The sequence below is a fragment of the Oncorhynchus clarkii genome, chromosome 26, assembly GCF_045791955.1.
Source record: "Oncorhynchus clarkii lewisi isolate Uvic-CL-2024 chromosome 26, UVic_Ocla_1.0, whole genome shotgun sequence".
Lineage (NCBI taxonomy): Eukaryota > Metazoa > Chordata > Actinopteri > Salmoniformes > Salmonidae > Oncorhynchus > Oncorhynchus clarkii.
This window is the reverse complement of record NC_092172.1, coordinates 32,093,279-32,104,390: the sequence shown is the minus strand read 5'-3', so window position 1 is coordinate 32,104,390 and position 11,112 is coordinate 32,093,279. Positions and strand designations below refer to the sequence as shown.

At 39.0% G+C, this 11,112-nt stretch overlaps 1 long non-coding RNA gene and 1 pseudogene across 1 annotated transcript; one reads left to right on the top strand and one right to left on the bottom strand.

Annotated features, from left to right (window-relative positions):
• The first annotated feature begins 4,736 nt into the window (after positions 1–4,736).
• LOC139385307 (U2 spliceosomal RNA) lies at positions 4,737–4,851 on the top strand (annotated as a pseudogene).
• A 3,928-nt stretch (positions 4,852–8,779) lies between these two features.
• LOC139385014 (uncharacterized) lies at positions 8,780–10,475 on the bottom strand. The gene is made up of 3 exons (XR_011628905.1): positions 10,427–10,475; positions 9,923–10,270; positions 8,780–9,610 (listed from the first exon to the last, which is right to left on the bottom strand). It is a non-coding gene; the product is annotated as an uncharacterized lncRNA (long non-coding RNA).
• Positions 10,476–11,112: the final 637 nt, after the last annotated feature.

The following is an 11,112-nucleotide window of genomic DNA, read 5'->3' as shown; positions in this document are numbered from 1 at the left end:
AATGAACTCCGGGAGCAAGTGGGTTAGCGTTAGCTAATTTACCTATGTTTCAAACGTAAATTATTGCCTTGTACTTATATCTGAGTCATTCGTTAATTCACTTTACTGAGCAACGCTATATTGATTCGAACTACAATGGAACATGATCTGTTTGCTAAAATTGATGTCAACATCATTGGAGTTCAATTCTTAGCTAAGGATATCATTAACGTTAACTAATACATAAATAATGGTATATCCTAACAGTCACTTGGTTATAAAGTTACTATGAATGTGATTATTGAAAATGGGTTTGTCAATTTCTCTTTAGGTGTCTGAGTGTTGGCCCAGTTATAATCTTGTTCTTGTCCATCCTGCCTTCCAGCCAGTTGAAAACAGGTTTGTTTTAATTAATTATACCATTGGAATTTAGTATTTTTACAACATACTTGAAAATGTACACCAGAAAATTAGTCGAACAGACTGAGTGCAAAACAGTAGATCAATGTTACCTTCCCTAAAATTCTCATTCCTCAACTAAAATACCTTTAATCCAAGTTGTATCTCTTCTTGACTAGTAATGAACAATTAACCAACTTTTTTTGGGGGGGGGGGTTTATTAAACAACTAATTGACCGATGTCTGTTCAGATTACTTGAATTCTGTTTAGTCCGTTTTTGTGCACCTAACGCGCCGTTTATCTGGAGATAAATCGAATCATTTTGTAGGCAAATAAAATTCGTGAAATGATGCCTTATCTAATTTGAAGAGCTAGTAAAATAATTTTTGTCACAGGTCTGCAGCTAGCGTAGCTACACTGAAGAAAAATACTAACGCAACAATTTGTTACAAAGATGTTACAGTTCATATCAGGAAATAATTCATTAGGTCCTATTCTATGGATTTCACATGACTGGGAAAACGGATACCTTAAAAAAACAAACATTTAAGGTAGTGGCGTGGATCAGGAAACCAGTCAGTATCAGGTGTAATCTCCTTTGCATAGGTGATTGTGGCCTGTGGAATGTTGTCCCACTCCTCTTCAAAGGCTGTGCAAAGTTGCTGGATATGTGTGATCTGGAACACGCTGTCCTACACGTATATCCAGAGCATCCCAAACAGGCTCAATGGGTGCTGGCATGGAAGAACTTGGACATTTTCAGTTTCCAGGAATTGTGTACAGATCCTTACGACATGGGGCCATGTGTTATCATGCTGAAACATGAGGTTATGGTGGCGAATGAATGGCACAATGGGCCTCAGGATCTCGTCATGGTATCTCTGTCCATTCAAATTTCCATCCATAAAATGCAATAGTCTTCATTGTCCATAGCATATGCCTGCACATACCATAACCCCACCACCATGGGGCACTCTGTTCACAACGTTGACATCAGTAAACCATTCGTCCACAACGCCGTACACGCTACGCTGTCTGCCATCTGCCCTGTATATTTGAAACCGGGATTCATCCGTGAAGAGCACACTTCTCCAGAGTGACAGTGGCCATTGAAGGTGAGCATTGCCCACTGAAGTCGGTTAAGACGCCAAACTACAGTCAGGTCAAGATCCTGGCAAGGATGACGAGCACAAAGATGAGCTTCCCTGAGACAGTTTCTGACCGTTTGTGCAAAAATTATTTGGTTGTAATAACTGTTTCATCGGCTGTCCGGGTGACTGGTCTCAGACGATCCCACAGGCAAAGACGCCGGATGTGGAGGTCCTGGGCTGGTGTAGTTACACGTACGTGGTCTGCAGTTGTGAGCAAAATTAATATTAAATTCTCTGGCAACGGCTCTGGTGGACATTCCTGCAGTCAGCATGTCAATTGCACACTCCCTCAAAGCATGAGACATCTGTGGCATTTTGTTGTGGCAAAACTGCACATTTTATTGGCCTTTTTATTTTCCACAGCACAAGTTGCTGTGTAATGATCATGCTGTTTAATCAGCTTCTTGATATTACATGCCTGTCAGGTGGATGGATTGTCTTGGCAAAGAAGAAATGCTCACTAAAAGGGATGTAAACAAATGTGTGCACAATTTAAGATTTTTTTTTTTTGTCTGTATGGAACATTTCTGGGATCTTTTATTTCAGCTCATGAAACATGGGACCAACACTTTACATTTTGTGTTGAAATTCTTGTTCAGTATAAATAGGATAACTAAACACAGAACAGTATGGGGAGTACATAGTTAATGTTTGGCTGTAACTGCCTGAGCAGAGATGAGATGATGACTAAGGAATGGAAAAAATAGTCATCAAATGCAAACTAAGTATATTTTCAATGTTTTGGCAATTTAATGTTCACAATTTGGGCTTTTGAATTTCTATTTAAAAAGCAAAAACATTATTTGAATGTAATTTCTTATTGCATTTAATGAAAATCTAGGATTTTGCAAGTCTTAAACACTCAATTATTATCCAAAATAACTTTTTAGAGATACAAAATGTTTTTTTCCCACTGATTTTTATTGAACACTGACCAGAGTTTTAATTAGCTCAGGATTCCCCTCTGTAGGAATCTGTGTTTTTAAAATGGGGTGATATGAAAGTAGTGTGAGATTTCAAAGGCATATTGTATGTAATGATTATTAACGGTTAGACAGAGCGTCCAGGGTGTTGTACACATTTTCTGTTATCAATGGTTTGAATGAGAACCCAATGGCTGTATGGCCCCTTGGGTTCTTGAGAGCTAGTTAATAGTCTGAGTGGCTGGTGACTATTTTTTGCCCACCAGACACTGACACTGGTTCACCGAAAGATTGTCATGCCCAGGTTACAATGGTCAGCTATTGCATGGTCAGCTATTATATCAATAGCTCATTTACATGGCTGCACTACAGCAGAGGTTCCACCAGCATAAATTTGAGTCAGTCAACATGACTGACGGGATTGAAGAAAATCTGCCATTGTCCATTTATCGGTCGCTTAGGGTACATTTTTAATCATCGTTATAGCCTTTAAAAAATGTTTTTATTGAAAATAATCTTGACACCTTTATTAGTCAATATTTAAAAATACTGCTTAGATTTTTTTTCTGTAGCGTTGGCTGAGGGAAGGTGTATGTAGATAGCACCAGCATCTTGAAAATAAGCCTGGAGAGTAACATTATTTAATGTTAATGTTTAATTTTCGTTGTGGCTGTAAAAATTGTGCAGTGAATATGGTTTTTCTCATTTTTTTACAGTTTTCTTGGATATACTTTGTTGTCGTGTGGGGGAATCCCTATCCATAGAAATACCTGATGATGACCAGTGTCCTGTGTCAAACTTCAGTGTATGTACAGAGAAAATTGGCCAAGTGTTCGAGTATAGCAAGAAGCTGTCAGAGTTGACTGTGGATCCACGTTATCAGGACAGGATCCAGTTGAAGAATGACGCCAACGGCCTTGCTGTTGTAATTTGGAATGTAACCAAAGAAGATGTAAAGCAACACTATTATGTGGACTGCGCTTCTACAATTCTAAAGAGATTTGTAATTCAAATTTCAAGTAAGAAGCCTCCTGTCAATTTTTTAATGCAAAAAAAGTTTGAGTGGAAGTACATGTGACAGTAGAGCAGTTTCTGAAGTTCCACTGTTGCTTAGCTGTACTGAAGGGATTAAACATCAGTTATAATCTGTTATTGCTATTGTAAACATTGCAGCACTATTTAACACAAACTAATGAAGCTTATTTTGCTTATGAAGTATTTTTTCAGTACAACCTCCACACCAGGAGGTATTGTTGTCCCCTGACTAGGAAGTAGATGATGATGATAATAATAATAATAATAATTGTTTTTGTAGTACAGAGATATTTGTTATTCAAGCATGACAAGTGTATTTTGCTTATCTATTTTCAGGAAGTATTGAGAGTTCAACCACCACAGCATTCCCCCAACCATCTACAACCACACCAGGGGGTATTATTGTCACCTGATCTTTAACCTGGAAGTACATAGACCAGGGTTTACCAAACTCAAACCGGGGGACCCCAGGTGGTACACATTTGTGATTCCCCCCTCCCCCCTTAGCACTACACAGCTGATTAAATTAATGAGCTCATCAAGCTTTGATTATTTGAATCAGCTGCATAGTGATAAGGCAAAAAAAACAAAACGTGTACCCATTGGGGTCCCCAGGACCATTTTTGGGAAATGCTGAGATAACCGTTTTTGTAGTGCAGAAGTATTTGTTATTCAAGCATGACAATTGTATTTAGCTTACAATATATTTTCAGGTAGCACTGAGAGTTCAACCACCACAGCAGCCCCCCAACCATTTTCAACCACACCAGGTATAGTCATCATTTGATCTTTAAATTGAACTAGATTACTGAGCAGATTATGAGCTGTGTAGTGCTGTAATAGCAGAACTGGGTTCAAATAGTATAACAAAAATCTACCAAGCACTTAATGAGTTTGTGTTGCAGTAGAACCAACAGAATTGTATCAAGTGAAAACCCTGTCAATCTGTCATTGAAAGGCCACATTTTAACATCGCAGAGACAGCGATGGTGTGAACTAATGCACAGCAACATTCTAAATAATGGGAGATCTGTTTATATTTGAAATCAAATGCATTCCAAGTTATTGTTTGGGATCTGTCATGTAGAACTAGAAAGTAAAGTTGTCTAACTCGATGTCATGATCACCTCTGATTAGGAGTTAGAAGTTGGTCGGATCTGGTTTATGTGCCAATATGTTTTGGAATGTGTGTGATTGTATGTATGCACACATCTGGCTCCTCTGGCCATATTTAGTTTGACAGTTAAGATACTTGACTGCCTTTTGGCTAAGATAAAGTGTAGTATCTGTTCCTGTCAGTTTAATATCTGATGCGTCCACTATCTGGGGACCATTAATGAAACGCTGAGACGCGGTAGTCCTGTGTCCTGTTGTGACATAGCTACGTGGCTCTGAGTCCACCAACTGCGGGGAACGCACAGCCCGACCGCCGAACCTCCCCACAATTCCTAACAATGCATCTCCCAGTACGCGTCCTCTATTCATTTGAATGTGTAGACAGTTGGAGAAATGGCTTGAATTCAGAAAGTAAACAATCCCAACACTACTCTGCGTACACATTTGGTACTCTGCTAGACCACTGGACTTTTCCTCTTCCACTCTGTGTACCACCACTTTGGTGATGCCTCAGCAGCTCTGAGTCCCCGCTAGCTCACCACACTAAGTTCAGAGTAGTAGCCAGTCGTCCACTCTACAAGCTCTCAGCACTGCAGGATTCCACTATCTCCCATTCCTCTCACACTTCAGGCGACTCCTGAACAACTTTCCAGTGCTGCAGGTGCATTACCTTTGTAAAAGTATAATTTGTATAAGTCAATTTGTCATTCGCTCAAGTTTTGGACCACATGAAAGCTGCTGAGATTGCATTCTTCCCTACAATGATTCAGAGAACGTTAGCAATATAGAACACATGGAAATTGATAATTCAATTTTGTCTATATCTGCCCTGATACCTGAATGCATACGCTACTTTGTAAAATATTAATCACATTAGCTTGCTTCAAAGTTTGTCAACATTTTAACTGGGAGTTAGGCCTTTCTTTTTTTAATTTCAGGTTTTTCAAAAAGTATTGTAATTGTTTCAATGTTTTATTAATACTTTAGCACACCAGATTCTACTGCTCAATAGGACCTTGAAAAGCAGAATTGGGTGTTTGAGCAGGGCTGTAACTAAAGCCTACATACCCATTAGCTCTTCAGATGGAATGTTAACCACATGTTTTATACAGTACGTTGACTTTGTGGCATTTTTTTCACCATATTGCTTATCTAATACCACAAATATATCAAAGTCAATGTTAGTATTGTGGCAACAATGACTTCCCCGCAGTAGTGCTATCAAGTCATTTTCTGTCATGACAAATCATGACATGACATTGGTTCAATTGTATGGCAATTTGTGTTCATTTATGTTAATGCTAGAACCAGGAAGTAATCGAGTACTATAAGTAATTTTTTTTCTGCCTTTGAAGGTCTACCTGTCGAACATCTTGCTTGGCTGGTACTGGTACCAGTATGCCTAGGCGGCGTAGTACTACACATCAGGAATCGTAAAAAGTTGAATGAAGAACCTCTCTCGGCCGTGCTGTAGATCCCATCATCCACCTGTGTTCTAAATCAAAACACGTCAACGGGCCTCCTGGGTGGCGCAGTGGTTAAGGGCGCTGTACTGCAGCGCCAGCTGTGCCATCGGAGACTCTGGGTTCGCGCCCAGGCTCTTTCGTAACCGGCCGCGCCTGGGAGGTCCGTGGGGCGACGCACAATTGGCCTCTAGCGTCGTCCGGGTTAGGGAGGGCTTGGCCGGTAGGGGTGTCCTTGTCTCATCGCGCACCAGCGACTCCTGTGGCGGGCCGGGCACAGTGTGCGCTAACCAAGGTTGCCAGGTGCACGGTGTTTCCTCCGACACATTGGTGCGGCTGGCTTCCGGGTTGGATGCGCGCTGTGTTAAGAAGCAGTGCGGCTTGGTTGGATTGTGTATCGGAGGACGCATGACTTTCAACCTTCGTCTCTCCCGAGCCCGTACGGGAGTTGTAGCGATGAGACAAGATAGTAGCTACTAAAACAATTGGATACCACGAAAAAGGGGTGAAATTTATCTTAAAAAAAAAAAACATGTCAACGGACAGCAGAACAACGAAAATGATGGCTTTGTTATTACTAAGGTTGGCTAGGCACTATGATTTTGCCCTGTCTGTGGTCTTGCCATGAACATTTCTAATCAATCAAATCAAACTCGGGGGCATGTTGATTGCTGCTTTGCGCCGGTGGAATCTTTTTGAAAGTGCTTTCTAAATGCAATGTCCCATTCACTTCTATTGGGCGTCAGCTAGTGGTGGCTTAAGTTATGTGACGTTTTGAAGTGGCTGTTTTAAAGGGAACTGAACCATGCATTACGGTTTCTCCTGGCCCAAAGACTTGACAGAGTGAGGAGCCTAACAATAAGTTGTGTAAAATCCTAAACTATCACTTTAAACCCTCAGCCTTACTGTACAACTACTGTACTTATGATTTTCTTCAACCTTTATAACGCTTGATCATTGTCAGCATTACATTCTGTGTTCCCTATTCGGGGAGACGTTTATACAGATGTGCACAATTTACTGTACTGTCATTATACTGATATTAAAACCATTATGTTCTATTGTATGATTACACCTCTTATGATGATGGGATCGTTCAAATACGTATTTATGATCCAAGATTTTCTTTAAGGTCAACATAGTTGGATTTTATTTGTATTTTTTACTGAAAGTAATTTGAAAGTAACAAATTGTGCACACTGCTGTTTTTAAATGCACTTTTGTGACAGCCTGATGTATGTACAGTTATCTAATGAATATTTTTGCTAATGTAGATGTGAATTGGCCCCTCGCGATATTAAGACTGGTCGATACACAAACATTCCCTTCAGATAAACGTGACTGTTCTTTTTGTAATGATGGTTCCCAAGAAAAATTAGGGATCTTTTTTGACAACTGTCCAGCCATAATGAAATGCTACATTTGATCAGGTAACAATGTGAATGTCTTTTCAAAGCTTGCTGTCTCATCCTCTATCACAGACCTTTTAGAAGTTCCTGAATGTCCTCTTATTTACTGTACTTTGTTTATGTATAGATAGCAATAATGTTTAGATTTAATCTATTTTAGAGGACTCCAAGGAAAATTATGTGCAATGTTTGACTGACTGCTTTTAGTGTCTCAACTGTGTGGTCCACAATGTGTTTTAAAAATATATATTTTGTATTGTCAACCAGTTGTGGAGTGACACAAATGTTTCTAACCTTTTGAATAAAATCTTGCTCTTTTCTGATTTGTATCCAAGGTCTTTGTTATTCACTGCATTCCACTTTTTGTTACATTACAGCCTTATTCTAAAATGGAATATATTTGTTGTTTTCCTCAATCTACACACAATAGCCCATAATAACAAGGAGAACATGTTTTTAGAAATTTTATCTAATTAATAAAACATTTAAAACATACCTTATTTACATAAGTATTCAGACTCGAAATTAAGCTCCGATGCGTCCTGTTTCCATTGATCCTCCTTGATTGTTTCTAAATCTTGATTGGAGTCCACCTGTGGTAAATTCAATTGATTGGACATTATTTGGAAAGCTAAACAAGGTCCCACAGTTGACAGTGCATGTCAGAGGTAAAAAACCAAGCCATGAGATCGAAGGAATTGTCTGTAGAGCTCCGAGACAGGATTGTGTCGAGGCACAGATCTGGGGAAAGGTATTGAAATATTTCTGCAGCATTGAAGTTCCCCAAGAATACAGTGGCCTCCATCATGCTTAAATGGAAGAAGTTTGGAACGACCAAGACTCTTCCTAGAGCTGGCCATCCGGCCAAACTGAGCAATCGGGAGAATGACCTTGGTCAGGGAGATGACCAAGATCCTGTTGGTCACTGATGGATCTCTAGAGTTCCTCTGTGGAGATGAGAGAACCTTCTAGAAGGACAACAATCTATGCAGCACTCCACCAATCAGGTCTTTATGGTGGAGTGGCCAGACGGAAGCCACTCTTCAGTAAAAGGCACATGACAGCCCACTTGGAGTTTGCCAAAAGGCAGCTAAAGGACTGACCTTTTAAACTCTGGCCTGAATGCCAATTGTCACGTCTGGAGGAAAACTGGCACCATTCATATGGTGAAGCATGGTCTGAATAATTATGTAAATGTGATATTTACTACTTCTTTTTTTTATATATATATGTGTGCACACGTGCCAAAATGTAAAAAAATAAATAATTGCTTTGTAATTAAATAGTATTGTGTGTAAACTGATGAAGAAAAATATAATTTAATCAATTTTAGAATAAGCTGTAACGTAACAATGCGGGGAAAAGTCAAGCGGTCTGAATACATTCCGAATACACTATATACAGTATAACAGCAGATTAAAAAATATATTTATAGTTGCAGATTTATGGTTAAACCAGTACTGTTTTGTTAATTGGTCCTTGGATGGAATGGTAGATATGACGTAAATGATTTAAGATCAGATGCCTAAAATGATCTTGTTCAATACTTTTCTATCTCTAACACCCTGAACATACTGGTCATGCAATCAACACTGGAATAACACAATAAATAAAAAGATGTGAAACCAATCTGGACACATGTAGATCCCATCGTCCACCTACTTAGATGTATGGAGTGGCAGAAGTTTAACCCCGTGTGTCACAGGAGACTTCATAAAACATCAGAAATGTTACTTTTACTCTCAGCATCTTTACATTTTATTCCTGTTTGTCCTCCTATATTCACTCTTGGTCCTCTAGATGACAGGCTTCAACCAAATTGTTCCAGAATCCTCATTTTGTCAGGATCTACAGTGTAAGAGGACAGCTATTTTTTTTTATCTTCATGAAATGCGCAATAAACACCAATACCCGATTTACAGACAGTGAGTTGCACCACATAAGTATAAAAAAAATACATTTCAGAAAGCTGATTCCATGTGAAAATTAGAATTATTGGGTGCAAATCATTTCTTAGCAGGTCGTCAACAGCAGAAGACACAGAGAGCAGACCCCAGCACAGAGAACATGGGGGCTATGATCAAGGTGATAAACCATGACAACTTCATCCCAACAACAGTAGTAGAGAGCTGATCTGAAATGACAGAATGACAGAATGCCTTCTTGGTGTGGGAATATAAAGATTTAATCAGACTTCATTATATTTATCACAATTGAAAAACAATTCTAAACATACTGTATTGAAAACAATCAAGAAATGTATCAAGTGCATGTGAGTACATAACTATTATATTTGTTTCTTCCTACTATGTTATGGTATATATTTATAATTGAAATCCATATCCTGAATTGACTTGAGATTAAACTTTATTGAACCAGGTGTATATTTTTTAGAATGCTCCCAATGCAAAACCACAGTTATGCAGTTATAATGCAGTTTACTCACCACCACTGATAAGGGAGAGCTTGGTCCCACTTCCGATCTCAAATATGTTAGCCCTCTGCTCAACACAGTAGTACAGACCCACGTCACTCTCTGAGATGTTCAGTATGCTCAGATTGCTTCGGAACAGGCCTGTGTCATACACTGACTCGGAACGACCATCAAACCTTTTGAGTCTCAGGGGTGTATTTGTCTTTATAGTGATGGCTACTGAAAGAGTGGCATCAGGACGAAGAACAAACCACATGACCTCATACTCCAGGGTAATGTCACAGCCAAGGGTGACTGTGTCCCCTGGTTCCACTAGAATCTCATTTTGAACTGCTCCAAAAGCCTCACAGAACATGGAACCTTTCATAAAAACAAAGACCATATTATTGACTGAGGCTATTTAAATAAAATGTTCATAACACATTTACATGTTTTAAACCAAATTAACAGAGTACTTAAAACTAATGAAATATAAACAATGTATCTCCCAAGTGGATAAAATGCATTTCTACTTACAGCATAGAATTGTTAGAGCTGTTCTCTTGTTCATTGTTTCCTGTCAGTTACTGAAAGAAGGATGTGAATGCCTTTTAGGAAGTGGTTATTGTGCTCCACCACACCCCCAACACACTTTCATTTCATGTTTAAGTCAGAGTTTCTGTAAGTGAGGACTGGGAGGCTGTTCCTGTTACAACGCATGATGAGGACCATGATGATTCTCATCATCAAAAGTGAGTATTGTCTATGAAAATCAAATAATGAATATATGAGACAAATAGTTTGACCATTTAGAATAAAAGCACTTTATGTACAGTTGAAGACAGAAGTTTACATACACTTAGGTTGGAGTCATTAAAACTCATTTTTCAACCACTCCACAAATTTATTGTTAACAAACTATAGTTTTGGTAAGTCGGTTAGGACAGCTACTTTGTGCATGACAAAGGTACTTTTTCCAACAATTGCTTACAGACAGATTACGTCACTTATAATTGACTGTATCACAATTCCAGTGGGTCAGAAGTTTACATACACTAAGTTGACTGTGCCTTTAAACAGCTTGGAAATTCCAGAAAATGTCATGGCTTTAGAAGCTTGTGATAGGCTAATTTACATCATTTGAGTCAATTGGAGGTGTACCTGTGGATGTTTTTCAAGGCCTACCTTCAAACTCAGTGCCTCTTTGCCTGATATCATGGGAA